Here is a 16,551-nt window from a genome sequence, read left to right as displayed (position 1 = left end):
TAACAAAGGGTTGAAGAAATATTGTCTGAACTGTCAGATGCAAACTGGCTGTGTGACATAACCGAGCATCTCGCTCAATTGAATAAGAAGCTGTAGGGACGCAAACAAGTCCCACCCAAAACTTGACCAATATAGTTGTGAACTGAGACAACCCTTATTTTGTTATTTTTTAGTACAGTTACAGTTGTGTGTTCATGCAGACACATAATAGCAATTTCATTACGAATTGAAAATGGGGGACCCTGATGTAAACAAGTCGAAAGTCTTTCTCTGGTCTGCATCCCCTTAACAATTGTGTGTATTGAGCTGTACGGTACTGTACCCATTCTGCTATCTGTTAATTAAAGTTAATTAAACTATCTTCCATTAGTTGGATGTATGGCCTCTGCAAGGTTGTGTGCAGCCATTTGTTTTTGTAACATCTGCTACATCAGGTTGTCTACTGGGCTGGCTCCACTGGATGTTGACTCTGACCCTAGCCCAATCTTCGATCATGCCTCGTGTGTACCTACATTTTCCTTCCAGCCATTTTCATCTAGTGAAACTCTCAATATCTTGCAATCCATAGACCCTAAGTGTTCTACTGGTGTGGACAATTTAGACTATTTTTTTATAAAACTGGCAGCCCCTGTCATTTGTGAGCCATTGTCACACATCTTTAACCTTTCTAATGCATCTGGCATAGTCCCGCAAGTGTGGAAATCTGCCAAGGTGCTCCCCTTGCATAAAGGGGGGGATAGGGATAAGATGGATAACTATCGTCCTATCTCCAAACTATCATGCCTAGCCAAAGCACTGGAGACCTTGGTAAACAACCAATTAAAAACCTTTTTCTGAGTGCTAAGTACTCACCAATCAGGTTTCAGAGCAAATCATAGTACTATTACAGCTGTTACTTTGGTCACTAATGACATTATTTCAGCCCTGGACAATGGGAAGCATTGTGCAGTTCTCTTTGTAGACCTCTCTAAGGCGTTTGATACAGTAGACCATCACTTGCTTTTGAATAGTCTAGCTAGCATTGGTCTGGATAAAGCCGCTTGTGCTTGGTTTCAGGACTATTTATCTTCAAGGTGTCAATCTGTGAATTCAGGTAACTTTCAATCTGATTTCCTGCCATTGTCTAAGGGTGTACCACAGGGTTCGGTATTGGGGCCGGTCCTCTTTACAATCTATATTAATGATATTGTTTCTAGTCTTTCAGCACTAGCAGGTTGTCAGGCTCATCTTTATGCGGATGATACAGTTGTCTACTGCATTGCGGATACTGTTCAGGAAGCTATTGTGAACCTGCAGCTTGCGTTTGACACTCTCCAAAATGCTCTAGCTAAGCTCAAGTTAGTGCTTAATGCTAGTAAAACCAAGTCTATGATGTTTTCTAGAGCCAGGGTTATAGATTATGACATGCTACACCTAACAACAGCAAATGGTTTGTATATTGAAAGAGTTAGTGAGTATAAATATCTTGGTATATGGCTGGATGATAAACTTTCTTTTAAATTCCATATAGATAACCTAGCTACAAAATTACGGCAAAAGATTGGTTTCTTGTACCGTAACCGCGCTAGTTTTCCTATGTTCTGTAGGAAAAGAATTATACAGGCTGTTTTTTTGTCAATATTGGACTATGGTGATGTCATTTACAGGCATGCGTCTGCATCTACATTAAGGCCTTTGGATTCTGCCTACCACTCCGCCCTAAGATTTATTACGGGTGACAAATATGATACTCACCATTGTCTTTTGTATGAGAGGGTAGGCTGGCCATCTCTCTCGTTGCGACGTAGTTATCATGGGTATCTTTTTATTAGAGGTGGGCATAGATTAATTATTTTAATCTAGATTAATCTATCTGCAATCCTGGATTTAATCTAGATTAATCTAGATTAAAATGGCCAAAAAAAAAAAAAAAAAACCTGCCGAAGGCATTAAAAATATGTGTGTTCTACCCAAATAATGACCAGAAGTAAGTCCTTACTTTTTCTTTCCTCCTTATGTTTCTCAGGCCAGGTGGCCCATTACACCATGAGCCCATCTCCCGTTTCCAAAATGCATTACAGACTGTTTGAAAAAGCTGTTTTGCTATGATAATTGGTAATGAAATATCAAAATAATGTTCAATAAGATGTACTTGTGTTTAATAAGTTGTTTTATTCAGAAGTTAACACAAATAAATAATATTACCAGTACAGTACAGTATCTAGCACACTCTCAGGAGCAAAACAGAAAGAATAATTTCAAACTTGAACTATGTGACATGGCTTGAATCAACTGCTCCAGTGGAGTTGCTCAGTGGCCAATGGTGTCAACTGTGGTTGTACTGGGCAGCTCCCAGGTGTGAATGGAACTGTGTGAATGTGAAGCAGGGCGTTCCTGAAAAAGAGCATCTGTGCTCACTGCTCAGCGAACCTACCCTGGGTAAATAAAGGTAAAACATTTTTTTTTTTTAATGCGTTAATTATATTATCGCGCGATACTAGTATAGCGTTAACGCAGCACGTTAACGCCGTTAACGGCCCAGCTCTACTTTTTATCTACAAAGCAATTATTGGCAAACTTCCACCTTATATTACATCTTTGTTGGTCTGGAGTGCTGTCACCTACCAAACTCGTTCGAATGATCGGCTTGTGCTCAGGGTGCCTCGAGTTCGGTCCGAGCTTGGAAAATCTGCCTTCTCCTACGATGCTCCATACACATGGAATACCCTGCAAAAGACTCTAAAGCTCGGAACATTCCCGTCATTCATGCAGTGGCGTCGCGTGGGTAAAATAACAGGGGAAGCCAAAAAAAAATTATAAAAAAAAAAATTATTCAATATTTTTATTAATAATTTTTTTTTTTTTTTTTTTTTTTTTTTAGTCAAGCAGTCACCATGTACACTACAGTATGGCTCGGCGGCCAGTCAAACGTTCTTTTTATTTATTTAACAGATTGCAGAATGGGTACAATACAGTGCAGACCAGAGAAAGACGTTTGTCTTGTTTACATCAGGGTCATTAATACTGCTGGAGCATTGGTTAATTTTTGGTCCGATTTTTCCTTGCGCGATTTTGCGCGCCGCGTGGGAGCAAATTCGAGACACATATTCGGTTGCAAAAAGGTGTCCCACGGTCTCCTCTATGGCCGTGAATATTTTCACGCGGATCGGAATCACGGCGCGCCCGTGGGACACTTTTCCGTTTCGGCGAGTTTATTCCACGCTTTCTGTTTTCCTTTTCTAAGCATTTTAGGGGCTACATGTGAATCAGTAAAAGTTGCGGGACGCCCAGATGTTTCCACGATAGAAAGCTCGCGTGGATCCCATAATAGGCTCACTTAATACAGCGTTTTTAAAATCACGCGACATTTTCAGGGTCGCGAGCCGACCTTTTGCCCTCGTTTTCGATGATGGAAGTGATTTAGGAAAAGCTTCGGCACGCCGAGAGGTCCCCGTGGATTTAATCTCGCGAGGATCGGGGCAATATTCGGCCCGTGGGAACAGTTACGGGTTAATACAATGTTCAGAGTGCAGAGGGGAGGTGTGCAGAGGGGATTCCACACTCATGATTCTTCTCACAGCCCCGTTTTAAACTTTTAGGGTGTGGCAGTCAGCTCGAATCTGATTGGCTAGGATCGGATTTGGACTCTATAATGCTGGAAGCCTGGAGAAAGAGACCTACCATCTGCCTCCTCTCCTGCTGCAGTGAGCATAGTGAGGCTGACAGTGTGTTAGAGGGAGTGAGAAGGAGAAGAGGGAGACATTTAAAAAAAAAAAAATTATAACACAGATGCACAGATGAAAAAGAATGTAAACTATATGAAAAAAAATTATATATATATTTTTTTTTTTTTCATATTTGATATTTGATATTAATTCATATTTTAATATTAGGGAGGCATGGCTTCCGTTGGCTTCCATAAGGATTCGCCACTGCATTCATGGAGTTTAAAGGCATTGCACTTGACCTATGTACTGAATCATGTAATTGTTTTTAATCCATCATTGTAGTAATTGTAATTCATTGTAATTATTAACTGTTATGATATTTGTGTCCTTTGTTAACTCGTCATCACTGTAAATGAGGGAAACCTCAGTGCTTTCACGAGTATAAATAAAGGTTTGAAATGAAAATGAAACATCTGTCCCACGTGTTCATTGCAGCTCACAGTTGTTAGTTCTGCCCCTCTTGACTGTGACAAAAAGGTTTTGAACAAACTTAATGTCATAGCTTATTTGATGATATTCTTCTTTGTTATTTAGTTGAATGGTTTGATCATTGATTGATGGAGTAATATGGGGTTCTGATCAGGCCACGTGAGTGGATCGGCGCGGCCGAGAAATCCGCTCTTCGCTCTTTAAAGCTTGGTCCGCTCCGCTAATCGCTCATGTTGACCCCGCCCCCAAGTCGCTCTCCGCTCGCTCCCCGCTCACCTTGAATCGAGCGCTCCCCGCTCCCCGCTCCCCGCGCCAGATCGCTCTGCAGTTTTTTTTTTTTTTTTTGGAGCATGGTGTAAATTAGCTCAAACTACAACAGTCTACACCCCCTGGGCCCCTTAACAATTGTTTGTATTGAGCCGCATTGTAATTGTACCCATTCTGCAATGTTAAATAACGTTGTTTATCCATTCACTAGCTCTATTAAGCGATGATAGGCTAGCCGAGCCACAATGCTATGGTCGCTGCCATTAACGTTAGCATGTAAGCTAACGTCAACAACAATGGCGTCGATACTTTTTCTAACAGGAGTGAGTGAAGGAGGAGGAGTGAAGCCTGAACAGGATATCACAGGTTCACCCTTCTCATTGGTTGAAAATGGCCTTCATGTTTGTACATCGCCATCTGTTGCTTTGGCATTGTACTGCATGTATATTACATTACATTACCACTGTGAGCGACCTGGAGTGGATTGGAGCGGAGGAGAACTCTCGTTCCGGACGTCGCGCCGACTCATTTTAAAACCCACTCCTCGCTCACGTCAAAACCGGCCGCTCCGCGCCCCGCGCCGCTCACGCTCCGATCCGCTCACATGCACTGGTTCTGATAAACTAAAATTATTTGTTAAAATAACATATAGCTAACATATATTTTTACATCTATGCAAAATGTATAACTTTAATAAGTAATAAATACAGAAACAACATGTTTAACAATATGTAAATGAGTAGCTACATTTATTTTACATTACATTAACATTTATACAGTCTTTGGCCCTTTGAGGGCAACCGTAATGCTGATGTGGCCCTCTGTGAAAATGAGTTTGACACCCCTGCTCTAACTCATGGAATGTCCTTCAACTCACGCTAAAATTGGAGGTTCTCCCTTCCCTTGGAATGTTTAAATGTATGATTTCAGACCATTGTGTGACTACCTGTAACTGTTTTAGTTGATATTTTAAAATGATTTTTAAACGTTTTAATTTTTTTTACTCTGGTGTTTACATTTCTGTGAATATTGTTTTTATTATGTACTGTACAATCGTCGTTTCTGTGAATGAGGGAAACCTCAGATGCTTACGATTTTAAATAAAGGTTGAAATGAAATGAAATAACAAAGAAATAAAACAAGACAGAGACAAAGAACAGAATGGGATAATTAAGATAATGGTAAAATCATATGAAGGAAGGAAGGGGAGGGTTATATCAGCACTATATCAGGCAATAATGGACAGTAAGGAAATTACAACTTTGTATAGTGTTAATTTTGGCAGCTATTTTCATTTTAGTTTTAGTCTTAGTGATGTGTCAAGTGCTCCTTTTTCATCATATTTAGTCATCTTCATTTATTTTTTGTTTTAGTCAGTTTTAGTCAACTAAATGTCTGAGCATTTTAGTCTTAGTCAGTTTTTTTCTCAATTTTGTCTTTTTTGTTTTAGTCTAGATTTTGTCGACGAAAACGGATGACATTTTTGTCTATTTTTAGTTAATGTACTAAAAAAATTATATTATATAAATTATAAAACTTTTTTTCTCTTTTCTTTTTTACAGCTACTGTTTTATATATACATGGTATTTATTCAACAACAGGTGATTGTATAGATTAGTATTAGTATCATTTAATGACAACTATGCTCAACTATGCTTCACCCACGGAAAGGTTGTTGGCACATTGGTTCCACACGGACATTATACATTGTTGCACTTGCTTCCAGAAGGCTCCGTTTAGGTCAGCTAGTAGCAGAGGCTCTGTTGTGATTTTTAATGCACAATAAATATTCAACATTCTCTTTTGAGACTCCGCCTCAGACTCTTATCATTTGGCACTAAAAGCTAAACATTGTCACCGGTATGGCTGTCCGCAACATGTCATTAATTGTGTGCGAGAGGTCGATCAGTTAGCCACATTCGCGTGAGCTAGGTTAGCCACTAGTTAACGCGAGCTAGATGGAAATACAAACAATGTAACGTTACTGGTGAAAAGGTGATTTACCTTGGAATACTCCTTTGCCAACTTGCTGTACTTTGCTTGCAGGTCTGCAGCTGGATTATGAATAGTCCCAACTTTAGCCACGGTAACGTTAAGCTAAAACTAGCTTTTCAAATAGCTCTTCAGCTAATGCTAATAACAGAGCTCTCCGTCACACTGCTCTGTCGGGACGATGGCATTAAGAAAAGTTATAATTATTTTGTCTCGTCTTAGTCAACAATATCAACATACATGAAGAGAAATTTCGTCCTGGTTTTTGTAAATTACATTTGTGTCCTCAGTTGTGGTCAACGATATTTAACACTATGGGTGCCGGCCAGAAATCCGGAAAATGACTGTGGATTGCCAGCGCTATTTGTCTATGGAGAAATTCCCCTTCTTTGCAGGGCTATAACTTTTTAAATTCTATTGCTACATTGCCATTATTAGGGCCCATTCAAAGTCCTATATGTATTGTTCATTGTGTAGCAACGTTAAACTTTTTCATTCACATATTCATAGTAAAGTATGGTCTAATGTATAAGTATGTTTTCATCTCTTTCTGCAGCTTTCTCCAGAACGTGATATATAGCCCCAAATGCATTATATTGATGATGAAATACAGTTTGATGGCAATCGGGGCGATATAAAAAATTTCAATTGGACGTACTTCTACAATGATCTACGTATGATCTGATGATGACCGGATGGGCGGGGGATCGTTTATAATTCCGTGGGCAGCGTTATATCATTCATCTTGTGTGGGTGATATGTTCATCATAACAGTTTATATGGAATACGATCAAAAATAATGCTGAATCTTACCGTATCCTCCTCGCGCCGTTGGGCGATGAGCGTGGAACAGTCATTTACCTATTATGGTATGTAGAAATATCGGGTCCATTTCCAGCTTGTATAATAGTATATATGTCCAAATCATGTTGTTTATCGAGTTATTGGCAATCGATCGCTATGTATTGTGTCGAGATCGAGTCCCGGCGGTAGCCAAACAGAGTGCCCGGAAGTAATACGGCCGACCAGCACAACCTCCATAGCACTTCCTGTTTGGCGATTGTGCCGATCGGCCACCAGATGGCGCTCCTGAACCGCCAGAGAGCTCAGTGGGTCCTCCTGTTGGATCTCAGGCCAGCGGAGGGGAAATATGAATCCGATCGCAGATTTTTGAAATATTGATATAAGGACGCTGTAAAGCGTCCTCCGGCAACTTGAGCATGGCCGGGAATGACGCTTTTAAGCGTTTTCCGACAGTCAAAGTGTTAATAAACTATTTAGTCTCGTTAGCGTCACATGGTCTTCAATAACGTGACGTCACGTATCGTTGTCGTCATGAAAAAAACCTTCGTTGACGAACATCTTTCGTCATCATTTTAGTTGACAAAATTAACACACAAGAATTAGAAATAGAGATAACAGAGGAGGAATGGTATAACACATGTAAGATACAACAATCAACCACAGGATCAAGGGGAGGGAGTTTGGGTGGAAAAACATAATTAGATTCTTTATAACACAAATACAGGGCAATTACATGCATTGCCAACACAAAAGCCATGTTGGAGAAAATGTGGGCAAGAAGTAGCGAACCACACACATATTCTGGGAATGTCAGAAAATAAGAAACTACTGGGAGGAGATAGGAGGGATAATAAATGAAATAGTAGGATATAAAATACCCCAGACAGGTCAAGTACTATACCTAGGGAACTTAACACAGAAAGAAATTCAGGGAGAAGACAAATATCTGATTAAGATACTATTAGTAGCAGCCAAGAAAGCTTTGACTAAACTGTGGTACAGGGTAGAAGCACTGACGAAGGAACAATAGATAGAGATAATAGAGGGGATACAGGAAATGGAGAGAATCACACATATGCTGAGGCTACAAGAGGAGAAATTGGAGTCAAAATGGGAAAAGTGGGAGGAATATAGGAAGAAAGGAAACGACATAGAAGAATGAAAAAAAAACAAGAAAATAAATTGAAATGTAAATAAACAATGTATGGACCGATGAACCCATGTCACTCCTTTTTATTTATTTTTGTCCCCCTTTTATTTGTTTTTTGATATTATTTTTGTATAATTTTGTCAGTAACTGTATTGTCTTTGATGTTTAAAAAATTGCAAATAAAAATGTAAGTTTAAAAAAAAGTGGTATCTGGGGGCCCAGACGCAGCACTGCAGGATAAAGTGGTGTCTGGGGGCCCAGACGCAGCACTGCAGGATAAAGTGGTGTCTGGGGGCCCAGAAGCAGCACTGCAGGATAAAGTGGTGTCTGGGGGCCCAGACGCAGCACTGCAGTATAAAGTGGTGTCTGGGGGCCCAGAAGCAGCACTGCAGGATAAAGTGGTGTCTGGGGGCCCAGAAGCAGCACTGCAGGATAAAGTGGTGTCTGGGGGCCCAGGCGCAGCACTGCGGGATACAAAGGGGAAACTAGCCTCATTAGCTACACTGGCCACTATGTTAGCGCTGAAATGGCGGGGGTTAGTACACAGTTAGTTGTAGCATCACACATATGCAAGCCCGTCGCACAAGGCAGGAACATACAGTACATAATGTGCTATATCTACCTGCCATGCCCAAATGGGCCACTGTAGTACACATCAAACAAATCTTTGTAGCAAAGATTCAGTCCACCTGTCAAGGGAGAGCTGAATTAGTGGCATGGTTGTTCACCAAAAGCACATTATACAGCGAGAGTAACATTACTTAACTTGGGGAAGATGAAGTGGATCCCAAGCCAAGCCGTTCACTGGTCCTGCTGTAGGGTGATTAAGGTTGAAGATAGTAGATGTCAGCATTGCAGACGGTGAAGAGCTTGCAGATAGCAGGTGGAATGGACCTGTGTTGTCATAAGACTTCCTCATTCCTCATTATAAGCCCCAGGTGCTGACCTATGACATCATCAAACTCCTATAGGAAAGCTTAGAAGAACTGCAGAGGAGGGAAGAGGGGCAGGCCCAAAATATGCTCAGCCAATCTCCAGGGAAAAGATACTTCTCATGGGATATATAGATCCACAAAGTAAAAAGTAAATCCACATAGTTCATAAACAGAGTAACTCCACAGAGTTCAATAACTGTCATTGTTCATTGAAGAGAAAAGATGACTGAATATTTCAAACAAGGTCCTGTCAAGACATACAGTAAGACACTTTCATGTTGTCATGTCACCAAAATCAATTCATTCATTATAAGATAAGATAAGATATTCCTTTATTGATCCCCTTGGGGAAATTATATCATCCCTCCATAGCCCTGTGCCATATCACGAGTCAGAAACATGCACAGCTTTAGACTTTAGTTATTGATCATATATATTGAGGGACCATACACGTCATTTTGTAGGTTCCATGTCATTCTTGCCTTGATAGTAAAAATCACCCTTCTTTTTTCATAATCTTAGACCATTACTGAAAAATGATGGTGAAGTTATTTTCTGCAGATTCCACTGCCAGTTCCAGTACAGTGTGTCTGTATATCTGTTTGCTTGCCTGTCTGCCTGCCTGTCTATCTACACATGGAAGAGATGTTTGTGCTTCATGTGAAAACCAGGAGGACGTAGCTGGTCTTCTACTCCACCTGAGGCAGTGAGACGGTTCAGTGAGACGGATCCAGTGAGACAGGTTCAGTGAGACAGGTTCAGTGAGACGGATTCAGTGAGACGGTTCAGTGAGACAGGTTCAGTGAGACGGTTCAGTGAGACAGATTCAGTGAGACAGGTTCAGTGAGACGGGTTCAGTGAGACGGGTTCAGTGAGACGGGTTCAGTGAGACGGATTCAGTGAGACAGATTCAGTGAGACGATTCAGTGAGATGGATTCCGTGAGACGGGTTCAGTGAGACGGGTTCAGTGAGACAGGTTCAGTGAGACAGGTTCAATGAATTGTAATGTCACATTACCGCGCAGGAGGACGACCCGCGGTTCACGGCTACCAATGAGCCGTGCGGCATGAAAATAACCTCCCAGCTTATTCTGTAGATAAGGAGGCATGGGCAGGCCAGTCATTTGCCAGTTAGTTAAGCTTTACAGGCTTTGGGAAGCGAATGAGAATGGGGGGAGGGGGACGTGAGGTAGGAGGTATTTTCAGCCTGAGAGTGCTCCATCCATAAATTAGGATATTATTACAGCCATTGAGCCACAGGCAAACTCGGTTTTATACACTGTGTAGGGTAAAGCAGAGACTTATTCTGCTGTCTTGAGGCAGTGGAGCATTAAACTCTCCCCCACGCTTAAACCTTCTTTTATTTCTTTTAGGTTGAGTTTAAAAAATGAAGCATGTTTTTCATCTGAAGCTTTTTCAAAATAGTGATGGATGGGTTGACTTTTTTAACCCCAGTCCCAAGTAAACATTGTCTGGCAAGATCCTCTGGTAAGTATAGGTCATCGTTTCACAGATACCAATACCATCCAATGCACATGTTTTAGCCTTCAAAATCCATGATACATGTCCTTTTCCAAACATAGGACGCTCATAATATAATCAGATATGTATTAATATGTTCTACTGAGGAAATGGTTGCAAACTGTGCTGTACATGGTATCAAAGATAATGAGTTTCATAGGCCTTGTGCCTCTAAATTGCCCAACTAATTTTCACTTTTGATACGATGTGTGGTTTCTCAATGCTGAAGTGATCAGTGGGATTATAGCCTGTACTAGTCAGCATCATGCCAGACAATGTTTAAATAGGGCTTAAATAGGGCTTTAAAATTTTTACTTGAACTCTACGACTCCAGATCAACTTTCTGTGTGTCGAGAAGACCCACTCGTATCCGTGCTCCTGGGAGGTCATCAAAGCAGTATTCTCAGTCCTCACTCCACAATGGTGGAAGACACTTTCTACGACAGTCAGGACCAAACTGCCTGGTTTGGCAACTTAAATAATAAAAAAGAAAATGTATATTAAAATATATTTAGTTTTTAAGAATTGTAAAGGATAGACAAAAATAAGCATGTGCTTCAGCCTATTCCTTTTTTCTGCATTGAGTTTGGATTTTGTGTGTGAGCTTACTTTGAATATGTACATTTGTGATTTTTTTCCTTTTTGTAAGTCCACACAAGTGTATTTTTTTATTTGTTGTAAACAAAGACAGAAAATAAACCATTCATTCAAGACAATTGAAACCCGGCCAATTCTCCGCCATCGACTAAAAACACACCTCTTCAAACAATATGGGAAATAAACTAAAATAATAATAAATTAAAAACGAACCGTCTTACTATCTTTTGTTACTACTATAGCTACTATACTTATACTATTACCAATCATGCTAATATGTCTATACTACTATGCACTCTATTTTAGCACTTTGAGATGCCAAATATAAAGTGCAATATAAATAAAATGTATTATTATATTAGACGAACAATGCCACTGACCCTGCCAGAAATGTACCCCTCTTGCCGACTTGTTCACAATTTGTAAGTCGCTTTGGATAAAAGAGTCAGCTAAATGACTAAATGTACATGTAAAATGTGATGTAGAGCAGGATATGAATCACTGACTCCTTCAAAATGATCTAAACTTCTGTCCCACAGCCGAATTAACTCATCTTAAATTTACCACTTAAATCTGCAGGCAGCAGATATACAGGAAGGGCTGGTTCCATGTCAAAGATACAGGAGAAAACGCTGAGCATAGAGGAATGGAAATGGACTTGAGCCCAATTCCTTCAGATACCACATTTGGGGCAAGAACATAAACCCACTGCCCTGGAGGATATGATACGTTCACAAAAAGCTTTCTGGCAAAGCCCGGCACTTAAGTACCAAAATCACTCTGATGATGTACATGGAATGAATGCCAAAATTCTGAGAAATTACTCCTTGAAGTGACACTTTATTGAGTTTGGGAGTTTGGGAGTTTTTCAACGTGTCCTCACATGGGTTCAAAACCTCCTCTTACTCACATCAAATCTCAATGTTCCTCTGAGACTTTGTGAATATTGATGAATGCTGTAATAATGCTTCTAGTCATATTCATCCATCATATTAAGAGCCCTGCTGGGGTCCTGCAAGAGAACCCAAATAAGATTAGATGAAGATGTACTTTATTGCTCAATTTACACAACGTAATCAGAATTAGTCTTTTCACAGAGGTAGACACACACACACACACATTGCCCCCACCATAAGTATCTGCTCAAAGATGCTGTTAGGGGCTCAGTGCCTTGCTCAGCAGTGATATTGGGTAATGTAGAGGTAATAACCAGATACTCTCCCACTCACCACTTCATAGCTGGAAAACACCCAGCTGTAATGGTGGCCAATGAGCCTTTTTAAGACTTATTTAACACACATTTAAAGATCCCCTCTGGATGTATTTTAAACCCTTAAAAATTCTATATTGAATAACAACTTCGAAATATTTTTTTCACCTATACTAAATTGTTCAATAAACTACTGAAAATGGCTTAGCATCATCTCTACACCTTTACCATTATTAAGAATGCAAGGATCTATGCATTATGCAAATTGACAACAAGCAGCCATTGATTTTTTTTTACCAGGGATTATATTGCAGAGTATATTGTTTCAAGACATGTTGATACCTTCTCAGCTTTCTGTGTAGCTGAAGCTAAAGGTGTAAAGTTACCACATATTGGACTGTGACCCTGTGACATCACACACCCAAATCAGATTTCACTGAAGTACAGCGATGTTTCTCTCCAGGGGAAGAATGTGAAAAATGCACTCTGGCGACAAGTTCTGCACAAATAACAATCTGTATATAGTCCAAAAATAAATGTGATTGGAGTTGATCAACGTTTTGACTGTCAATTGTCGAAAACCATGATGATGATGCCAGTAAGTTACATTTGTTGTTATCGTTTGATTATGCAGATATTTTCAAACTGCTTTGCTGAGACAAAACTCCGGGGGGGGGGGGGGGGGGGTCTAGTGCAGTAGTGCAGTAGCTAGAGGCAAGGTGCATGCCGCTTACTTGCCATCTGCTTGCAACAGCTCACTGCTGCTGGCTATATACAGTATCCCTTGTGGTGAACAGGGAAGCAGCCCTGTGTGTAAAGCCTTCTCCTGCTGGTACACAGCCTCTCCCTCAACAAGACACCTGCCTGACTGTTACGGTTTGGTAGGTGTGTTGGACCCAGGTGCAGTGCAGAACAGAGAAGGCGAGATGCAGGTGTAGGTTTTCAAACAAAGGGATACTCTTTATTTTGAGTAGATGAATGAACACGCATACGAGTGCGGATAAACAAAAAGTGAGAAATCTCTGTCTCCAAAACAAATAATAATAATAATAATACACAAAGTAATCTACACAATAAACCGGGGAAAATAAAGGGGAGAAAGCAAGGTCTCCAAAACACGTTAAACGATAAAACACGTCAAACGACGGTGCTGCATATACACTAAGATACACTTTCAATAACGAATTCATACAGCAATCAAAATGACACAACAACTAAGAACACATAGCGAACGTACTTATCCTCCGTTGCAAGGAGTGATAAGGCTTACACCAGGGGCGGATTTAGGATTGTAGGAGATCCGGGGCTTAGCCCAGATAGTTTTTTTTTTACTTCGACACCACAATTTTTAACTTATACCACCACCTTGAAAGTGTTAATATGCGTCTTTGTTTACGGTTTGATTATCACTGATACAAAGTAAAATAGTGCAGTGCAATAAAATAGTTAGTAAAATAGAATAAAATAATGCAATAGTGCATTGCAATAAAATAGTTATCATCGTATTTTTTCGGGAGGCCGGTAAGGAGTGCATTACAGTAGTCGAGTTGGCTTGAGATAAAGGCATGGATCTGGTTTTCAGCGTCTTTTTGATTTATAAATGGCCGTACTTTAGCTATGTTTCTAAGGTGGAAGAATTAAGTTTTTGTCAACTTGTTGATTGTGATTTAAAGCTTAGGTCTGAGTCTACCATAACACCAAGACTTAACTCACTTAAATACAGTTAGCAGCTGGATAGACCACAGATGGAAATTAGCTTCTGCTAAATCTGATGCAAACATATTTTCATGTAACAATGATTAATTGTCAAAAGATTTTTTTTTTTTTGAAAATAGATTCGGGGCTTTTCAGAAAACATTTGGGGCTTGAGCCCAAGTAGCCACCCCCTAGCCTCGCCCCTGGCTTACACAGGTAGGTATTACTCACGGACTGTTTGGTGATCGACTGACAGGGTTTGTATGACATAGGGGAGAATATGAAGGGACATTAATGAGCCACACCAATGAGTGTAATTAAGACAGGTAGACATGGCAATTATCCACCAGGTAACGCTAGAGGCTCGCTCACTGAGCAAAGAGAACCCCCAACGTTACACCTAACCTCCTCATGGCCGCTGTTACAACCCTGCTCATAACGGTTTGATATTGTATATTGTGTATGGTGTATTTATTATTCTGTTCTGTTACTCATCCATTCACATTCCTGTAGATTCCTATTATTTTCTTTCATCATGGTTATAATTCTCAGTTTAGTTGTTATGTCTGTTGTGTGTTATGTTGGCCTTGGCCTTGGCCCACTCTGAAGTCTATGGGAGGCAGGATGGCCGACCAAAACCCACCTCTGGACCTCACGCCCACCTTAATCACCCAGATTGGACTCTTAGTGTGTCCCATTTGCAAACAACGTGACATGATCCTCCATCATGGCTTCAGGTTTGCCTCTCACTACAGAGATGAGTAGCAGAGGAAGAGCCATATTTGTGTAAATTGACTATCCCACTAGCTGTGTTTGCTGTCACATGCCATCATGTAGGCTGAATCAACCTAAAGCTGCATAAATAATGTACAGAAGAAAACTTTGACGTTGTTATTTAATATAGAATATTGAGGGAGAGGGAGAGGGAGAGGGAGAGAGAGATAAGAGAGAGAGGGAAAGACTTAGAATATTAGTCATAAGTACAAAAATATGAATTCAAGTATAATGAAGTTGAACAGCTGAACTGCTACATTATGAAACATAAAAAATCCCATGATCCTGCAGTAGCCTACTGCATGTGGTACTCTACTACTCTCTTGTCTTGTTCAAGTATAAAACAGTTTCTTGCAACTTTGGCTAAATAAAACCTCAATGGGTCTCATTCACCAACAGACTTGAGACAAAAGTTAAGATATTTTTTTCCTAGCTCCACTTAAGACATTTTCGGGACGATTTTGGGATTCACAAACGGCCCCTTCTTGGGGATTCGCTCTTAGCTAAGAGTAGGATTTAGGAGTGCTGAAGAGCAGTCGTAAGTCGGACAGACTGGTGTGTGCTGTGGTCTTAACCTCTTAGGCCAGAGCCCTATTTTCTGAAAATCCGCCTAAAATACATACCTAAGTAAATGGAAGATTGCTCCACTTCTACAAGGTCCATTTGCATGTTCCTGGTATCTAGGGACATCTATGGATCTCATGGAATGTATTCACAGTGTCAGAAATATTGTGTCTATTACTAGGCTTGCATAAATTCTGATGAAACAAAGGAGAATATGAATTATGATTTTTCTTTGCATATTTGACAGTGAATAACACCATGCTAAAAATGACCAGACATGAAAAACTGCCACTGAGCTCATTCAGTACCTTCTTGAGATCACGTGTACAAACAATCTAAGGAAATGATTAAAGGGAAGATGATTAAACAGAAGGTTTTGTAGATACGGTACTGAATTCTGCCATCCGGACCCATGCAATTTGAAATATTATTATAGAATATAGAATATGAGGCCTATAAATTACCTTATTATAGCCAACTCGCAGATCTATGGATTGGGCCAAATCTCCTCTTTCAAATGGCAGAGTTCAATTTGGATTTAGTATCACCACGCGTGCATCGAGAATGAAGAATGAAACCTACTGTATGTACAGTTAGATTCTTAGAATGGATATGGCTCTGCCATTTTGGATGGGATTTCAACACAGATGGTTGCTAAATGTTCACAGAAGGTAGACACACTAACTGCGCTCCAATCTATGACAATAACGTTCAGTTTTGTGATAGAGTATCCCGAGAAATAAGAGAAATAAAAGAATTCATACACAAGTAATTTGCTTGCAGGAAGCTAGAATTCACTGGGTAGTGTAGTTTTTAAAAATTTCGACGCTCATTGAGAGCTTTGGATGCCCTGTGCTCTATGACGACAAATCATCATCATTCGACGACGGCCGCTAATTAAAAATA

This window comes from Notolepis coatsorum (assembly GCF_963971535.1).
Source record: "Notolepis coatsorum genome assembly, chromosome: 10".
Taxonomy (NCBI): domain Eukaryota; kingdom Metazoa; phylum Chordata; class Actinopteri; order Aulopiformes; family Paralepididae; genus Notolepis; species Notolepis coatsorum.
The sequence above is the reverse complement of the archived record's forward strand: the minus strand, read 5'-3'. Positions refer to the sequence as shown.